Here is an 8286-nt window from a genome sequence, read left to right on the forward strand (position 1 = left end):
GGAGGCTAGGACTTCCTGGAAGTATCGGTTCCCCTTGACACCCAAGGGAGAGTCGACCAAAGTGGCCCCAGAGCAGCGACCGGACACCCGATGAGAGGAAGAATCACTGACTCCCGAGAGGGTGAGAAGGTTGGAGGCGAAGATGGAATTGATGGAAGATCTGCTGAAGACCCTGTCACTTGCGCTAGTCAATCCGGGAAGCCGCGACGGGAGCCCTCGCTCTCCATAGCCCTCCTCCCCTCCTCCTAGCGGACCGCAGCTGGTGCGGGTTCGGAGAAGACATCGCGATGGGGCCTCACCACGAAGAGGGTCCATTAGGGTTTCCTGGGCCCCTACAACTCAACCCGCAATGTGGGTCCCTCCAACCAGGAAGGTGGCAAAGGACTTTGCAGTCAAATTTGACTGGGACCCCACCAAACTTTCCTTTTTCTTGACCAACACGAAAAACTACATGAAGCAATATGGGTCATGCTTCACCTCAGAAGAGGCTAAGATATCAGCCATCACCCCTAAGCTGAAGGGTAGAGCAGCGGACTGGTATGTCCAACTGACCAAAGTGGATGCTCCGGAGCTCGGGTCGTTCGACGACTTCAACTTCGCCTTGAAGTTTTTTTTTGAAGATCCCCTAGCCAAAGCCAGGGCTAAGGAGGCACTCAAGGACCTCACCCAAGGGCCCAGGTTGGTAGCTGATTATGCCCTTGAATTCAAAGCTTTAGTGGGCTAGGTTCCCGACTGGCCACAATCAACCCTCATTGAGAGATTCAAAGAAGGACTCAAGGATTCAAAGAAGGCACTGGACAGAGATGATCCAGAATCCCTGTACGAGTGGATCTGTCTGGCCAGAAAAGCTGAGCATGCTCAGTGCACCTACATGCAGACCCATCGAACCGAGAAGACGGCAGCCTGGTCGCGGGGATCCCAGAGCGGAGCAACAGCTGCACCACCAAGACACCGAGCTGGAGGCGAGGAGAAGGAGCACTGCTATGTGCAAGGGCAGTGCCTCCATTGTGGGAAGGGAGGACATCAAGCCACTGAATGCCCGAAGCTCAAGCCAGGAGAGCCTACAACGAGAGCCCCAGTTAAATCGCCCCAGCCATCGTGCCGGACGACCGCAGCCAAAGGAGCCACGGATCTGGAAGAAGTCCTGTATCTCTACACAGAGGTCGAGGAAGAAGCAAAAGAGCCAGTGGTAAATGCCAGCCACCTGCCCTGAACTGCGCCCTGGGGCAGGTGGAGGAAGATGAGTGTGAGGATGCTATGGTGAGTGCTGATTGCCCCACCCTGGTAGTGAAAGTGAAGCTGGGTTCCCGTACCCGAACCACAGAAGTTTGGGCTTTGGTTGTCTCAGGGTGTTCAAGATGCCTCATCCACTCAGATCTAGTGACTGCCCTAGACCTGCCCAGTTTCCCTCTCCAGCAGTCTTTAATTTTTACCCAGCTAGATGGCTCAACAGTGGGGTGGGGGGGGTGCAGCAACTCACTTTACTGGGACTGTAGCAATGCAAATGGGGAGCCACAAAGAGGCTTTAAAGTTCATCATTGCCCCGGTGGGTGATCCCATGGTAATCCAAGGGATCCCTTGGCTAACTTGGCAAAACCCCTATATAAACTGGCAACACTGAACCCTTACCTTTAGTGATGGGTTTTATCAAGCCCCTCCAGTGGGGAGACCCTTAACTGGGGGGGGGGGAGCCAGGGCTGCAATTGCAGTGCTGCGCCCCATTGTACTGCAGCTCGAAGGGCTGCCAGACTGCTACCAAGATGTTGCAGATGTTTTTGGGGAAATGGAGGTAGATCAGCTACCACCCCATCGTAAAACTGACTGTGCAATTGAGATTCTCCGCAACACGCAGCTGCCTAAACCGAAAATTTACCCAATGACCAAAGAGGAAGTAGAGGCATTGCGTGAATTCATTGACAAAAACCTGGCATGGGGATTCATTGAGACTGCCAATTCCCAAGTGGGAGCGCCTGTCCTCTTTCGAGAGAAGAAAGACGGCACACTCAGAATCTGTACAGACTATTGGGGGTTAAATTCAGTCTCCCTATGTAATAAATATCCTCTACCTCTAATGAATGACATGTTAGCCCACTTGTCAAAAGGGAAAATTTTCTCTAAACTCGACCTCCATGAAGCCTATTTTTGCATATACATACGGACTGGAGAAGAGTGGAAAACTGCTTTTAATTGACCATTACACTCCTTCCAGTACACGGTCCTCCCGTTCAGCTTAGCCGATGTGCCTGGCATTTTCATGAAACTGATTAATGAAGTGTTGCATGTTCACTTATTGAAGGGGGTCCTGGTCTATCTGGACAATGTACTGATTTACTCCGAAACCGAAGAGGAGCATGAACGCCTTCTTAGACAGGTGTTAGAAAAACTGAGAGCATCCAAATTGTATGCCAAGCTCTCCAAATGTGAATTTCACAAGACCCAATTAGTCTATTTGGGCTATCGGGTCTCTGACAAGGGAATCGAGATGGACCCTGAAAAAATCAGGGCCATCTTAAATTGGGAACGCCCCCGTACCTGATGCCAGCTGCAAAGTTTTTTGGGGTTCAGTAACTACTACCGCCAGTTCATTAAGGGGTTTGCTGAAATTGCCTTGCCCCTTACCAACCTCCTTCGCACGAAAGGGTTGGGGGAGACACATAAGATAAAACACCCCGGGCAGTGTTAAATAGGACTCCAGAATGCCAAGCTGCATTCAAGAAACTAAAGACCTTTTTTTACCGCGGAGCCCATTCTGAGGCACCCTGATCCTGAACGCCCCTTTGTTGTTCAAGTGGACACCTCTGACTTTTCTATTGGAGCTATATTGTTACAAAAGGACTCAGATGACATCATGAAACCCTGTGCTTATCTGTCCAGGAAGTTTTCTGAGACTGAGCACCAGTGGCGTGTCTGGGAAAAAGAGGCTTTTGCTGTCAAAGCTGCTTTAGAATCTTGGTGCCACCTCCTTGAAGGGGCTACCCACCCCTTCAAGGTTTGGACAGACCACAGAAATTTGGAGGCTCTCTGCACTGCCCGCCACCTCAGCCCCGAACAAATTCACTGCGCTCAATTCTTTAGTCGTTTTAACTTCCAACTGAAGTTCATCCCCGGCAAGAAAAACTTCCTCGCGGATACTTTGTCCCACCTGCCACAAGACTTTGACCACACCCCTCAGGTCATTGGCACCATTCTCTCTTCCCCACAATTGGGTCTGGCTGCGCTCACCAGAAGCCAAGCCCATGCTCCACCCACAGAGAGCACTGTGCCAACCCCTCCCAGCAAGCCAACGCTCCCTTGTCAATTGCAATCAGATTTTCTCCAAGCGGTGAAATCTGACACTTGGTTGCTGGCAAATCGAGACAAAGTATCCTTTAAGGATGATCTGGGAATGGCTCAGTCACCGACTTTACATTCCTGAGACTTTACGAGCTTCAGTGTTACAATGTTCCCATGATGATAAATTGGCGGGCCATTTTGGGTTTGTTAAAACCCCGCATTTAGTGCGCTGCCAATTTTGGTGGCCCTCTTTGCGGCGGGATGTCAAAGACTATGTTGCCTCCTGCCCTGTCTGTGCCCAGTCCAAACGCAAAGTAGGAGAACCACAGGGTCTTCTCCAACCTGTGGCTAACCCATCTCATCCCGGGACTGAGATTTCTTTGGATTTTATTGTTAACCTCTTCACCTAGTCAAAAGAAGACTGTCATTTGGGTAGAAAGGACTTTTTCTCCAAGCAGGCTCATTTTATTCCTTGTGCCTCCTTGCCATCTGCTCAGCAGCTGGCTCGCCTCTTTCTATGCCACATCTACCATCTCCACGGCTGCCCCTCCCATTTGGTGACTGACCACGGGACACAGTTTACCTCCCAGTTTTGGCAGGCTTTTTTAAAGCTCATTGGCACCGAACAAGAATTGTCAACGGCATTGCATCCGGAGACTGACAGATCTACTGAGATTCTTAACTCCACCCTAGAGCAGTTTCTCCGCTCCTACACCAACTACCATCAGGACAATTGGGTTGAACTTCTGCCCTTCGCTGAAGTTGCCTACAACAATTCCGTTCATCAGAGCACTGGGCAAACCCCTTTTCAGGTTGTTTTTGGCCAGGACTTTGTTCCTATTCCTGAACTGTCTCACCCCCACCCCCCAGCCCCAACTCAGCTTATGATTGGGCTGCACAGCTTGCTGACTCCTGGCCGATCATTCGGCAGGCTTTCGACGATGCCCAGGCATCCTACAAAAATCACGCTGACAAACGCCGTTCTCCCCATCCCACTTTTGCTGTTGGGGATCTGGTTTACCTCTCTACAGAGTTTATCAAATCCCCTCAACCTTCCAAGAAGCTGGCCCCTAAGTTTATTGGGCCATTCCCCATTGTAGCTCTTATCAATCCTGTGACTGTCAAACTTGACTTGCCTCACAATTTACGACGTTGTCACCCTGTTTTCCATTGCAGCTTGCTCAAACTGGCTCGCTCCTCCCTCCTCCCCCACCTCTGCCGATCATGAATGATGTCCAACAGCATTTTGAAATCAGAGAAGTCATCGACTCCCACAAGCTTCGAAACTCCATGCAGTACCTAGTTCACTCGAAGCACGCTCGACACGTCAATGCTCCTGCTTCAGTTCGCCACTTTCACCTTGCTTATCCTTTCAAGCCTGTGCCTTGATTGTGCTTTTCACTATTGTTAATTTTGCTTTCTTTTAGGGGGGCGATATGTCATGTTCACCGTTGCGATGTTTGATTTACATTGTAACATTTTGCATGCCATGGTTCTGATGCGCATTCCAGTTGGGAGGGAGTTGTTGGGAGACCTTGTTCCAGGCTGTCTATCTGTTTTCTTGAGGATGGAATGTGTTTGGGTTATCGTTTGTGTTCAAGGTCTTTTTACCCATTGATTAACAGAACTTGTTAGGGGCACCTGGGATGGGGAAGTTGAAACGGTTATACAGGGGGAGGGCTCACTTTCACACCGAGGGTTTTTAGTTTATATTTGGTGCACTTCTTCTCATTCTCAGCTTTCTTTGTACTTGCTCACTATTCCTAAATAAACCAGATTTCTTTCAAGCCATCGCTTGTGAGCCTGAGTGTATTTTAGGCCAGGCAACCATTACAAATTGAGGTGTTGATATGAGGGAAGAGGGTAGTTGTTGTTCAGTTGTTATGTGATGTCTGACTCTTGGTGACCCCATGGACCATAGCACACCAGGCCTTCATGTACTCCACTGTCTCCCAGAGTTTACTCAAATTCATGTTCATTGCATCGGTGATGCTATCTAACCATCTCATCCTCTGCCATCCCCTTCTCCTTTTGCCTTCATTCTTTCCTAGCATCAGGGTCTTTTCCAGTGAGTCCTCTCTTTGCATTAGGTGACCAAAGTATTTGAGCTTCAGCTTCAGTATCTGTCTTTCCAATGAGCACTCAGGGTGATTTCCTGTAGGATTGACTGATTTGTCCTCCTTGCAGTCCAAGGAACTCTCAAGAGTCTTCTCCAGCACCACAGTTTGAAAGCATCAATTCTTCAGTGCTCAGCCTTCTGTAAGGTCCAGATCTCACAGCCGTACATCACTATTGGGAAAACCATAGCTTTGATTGTATGAACCTTTGTCAGCAAGATTATGTCTCTGTTTCTTAATATGCTGTCTAGGTTTGCCATAGCTTTCCTCCCAAGGAGCAGTCATCTTTTAATTCCATGGCTGCAGTCACCATCGGTGGTGATCTTGGAGCCCAAGAAAATAAAATCTGTCACTCCTTCCATTTCTTCCCCTTCTATTTGCGAGGACGTGATGAGGCCAGATGCCATGATCTTAGGGTTTTTTTGGTTTTTTTTTAATGTTGAATTTCAAGCCAGCTTTTGCACTCTCCTCTTTCACTCTTCAAGGGGCTGTTTAGTTCCTCCTCACTTTCAGCAATTAGTGTGGTGTCATCCACATATCTGAGGTTGTTGATGTTTCTCCCGGCAATCTTAATTCTAGCTTGTGATTCATCCAGCCCAGCATTTTTCATGATGTACCCTGCATATACGTTAAATAATCAGGGTGACAAAATACAGCCTTCCCGTACTCCTTTCCTAATTTTGAACCAATCGGTTGTTCCATGTCTGGTTCTAACTGTTGCTTCCTGACCTGCATATGGGTTCTCAGGAGACAGGTAAGGTGGTCCAGTACTCCCATCTCTTTAAGAATATATGAGGGAAGAGTGCAGAACCCCAAATGGCAAAAAAATGAACATGCTGAAAAGAATGAATTGGACTATATTCATGGGGTCTGGTAAAAAAATCAGTTTCATTTCTTTATTAGTTTTTCCTTTTTATTTAAATTGGGTCTCAGAATAATGATATAGCATTTGGGGGAAAAGATGCAGCCCAGTAATCCAGCCGCAGAAGCCAAAATTTAGAAGATCTCCACCGCCACCACGTATTTCCCCTTTGTACTAAGATAGGTGGGAACAAATGACACCCAAACAGTGCAAAAGACCAACATGCTGAAGGTGATAAACTTGGCTTCGTTGAAGCTGTCAGGTAAATTCCTAGCTAGGAAGGCCACGGTGAAGCTGACAGCAGACAAGAACCCCATAAAGCCAAGGACAGCATACAGCATTGTGGTTGAGCCTGCATTACATTCCAGGACAATTTCTTCAGCCACTGAATGCATGTCAGAAACTGGGAATGGGGGAGAAATTGCCAGCCACACTGCACAAATGGTGAATTGTGCCAGGGAGCAAGAAAGCACAATAGTGTTGGCCAGCCTTTTGCCCACCCATTTCCTCATCTTGGATCCTGGCTTGGTGGCCATGAAAGCAAGCACAACAACGGTTGTTTTCCCCAGTATACAAGAAAGAGCTACAGAGAAGATGATCCCAAAAGCAGTTTGTTGCATGAGACATTTCACTTGGTCAGGTTGGCCAATGAAAAGCAAAGTGCAAAGGAAGGAGAGCAGGAGAGCAGTGAGAAGGGTAAAAGTGAGATTCCTGTTGTTGGCTTTGACAATGGGGGTGTCCTGGTGTTTCAGGAAGATCCCCAGCACCACAGCTGAGATGAAAGCAAAGGAGAGTGCAATCACTACCAAAGAAATCCCCAATGGCTCTTGATAAGTCAAGTAAGTTATGTTTTTTTGAAGGCAACTATCCCGATCCTTGCTTGGATATTGATCTTCTGGACATGGGACACAGTCATCTAAGTCTGGGGGGAAAAAAAAGAAAGAAACCAGAAACAAAACCTTTGAGAGAAACATCATTATTTTGAAACATCATCTCTTCAATGTCAATGTGCCCTGATTTTTCCAGTTTTCTCTAGCTTTAATGAGCTCTCAGTGGCTTTCCTGTTGCAATTAAAGTGTTTTAAAACCCTACATTTCACTGGGCAAAGTTATTGGTGGAACCACCTCTGCCTGTCTCAATAGGTGACATAGGTGTGCATGCTCCAGGTCTCCTCTGTAAAATGTCATCATCTGATGGTACCTTGGATATGCACCTTCTCTGTAGCTGCCCCAGCCATTTGCAAGAGTCTCCCAGGGATCCCTGCCCTTTTAGCCTTGTAGTAGGCTAGGAAGACTTGGCTGTTCTCCAAAGTCAGGAGGCTGATTGGTCCAGGACCTGGTGGGAAGGGTGGTTTTGTTTTCATTTGTCTTTTTATGAATTGCGGTGAGCTGCCTAGGTAGCCATATATGTTCCATAAGTCAATCAACCTATAAATCAATACATCTGGGTGGAATAGTAAGTAAAAACAAGTAGAAACTAATAGGAAGACATTACCATTGTAAAGTTAGCTTTACTTCCATAAAGAAGGTATACAATAAAGGAAGTATTTTGAATAGTCTACCAACTAACTTTGGCTTCCTGTAAACTCTTTAGAATTTCTAAAGGAGAGATAAAAAGGGACAATCACAATCTAAGAAATCTATTGGACCTACTACATAGAGTGACCAGATTAGTTTTATCATCAAATATCTTACTGAACTATGAACAATTAGTTCAAATACTACATTGATGAGCTATACAATTTGTTGTGAAGCTCAAGATTTTCAGTTACTATAATATTGATTAAATATTCAGCCCCCGTTTAGTATTATTAAATTATCAATGCATTCAATATATTTGTTTGCTTACCGATTTGGTCAGCTATCTTCCCTTCTGGACACAATCTACAGTCATAGCAACAAGACAATTTCCCTTCCACTTTTATCCTGCTATGGCCAAAAGGACATTTCTTGTTACAGATGGAAAGAGGTAATGTCTGTAAATGAATAAAATCAGAATTCTTTCATATGAAGAATTATGTTTAGGGATTCCTCT

The 8286-nt window shown here is 46.7% G+C and overlaps 1 pseudogene; it reads right to left on the reverse strand.

Moving 5' to 3' along the window:
• Positions 1-6329: 6329 nt before the first annotated feature.
• LOC134497003 (vomeronasal type-2 receptor 26-like) lies at positions 6330-7615 on the reverse strand (annotated as a pseudogene).
• Positions 7616-8286: the final 671 nt, after the last annotated feature.

This window comes from Candoia aspera, chromosome 4 (assembly GCF_035149785.1).
Source record: "Candoia aspera isolate rCanAsp1 chromosome 4, rCanAsp1.hap2, whole genome shotgun sequence".
In the NCBI taxonomy this organism is placed as follows: domain Eukaryota; kingdom Metazoa; phylum Chordata; class Lepidosauria; order Squamata; family Boidae; genus Candoia; species Candoia aspera.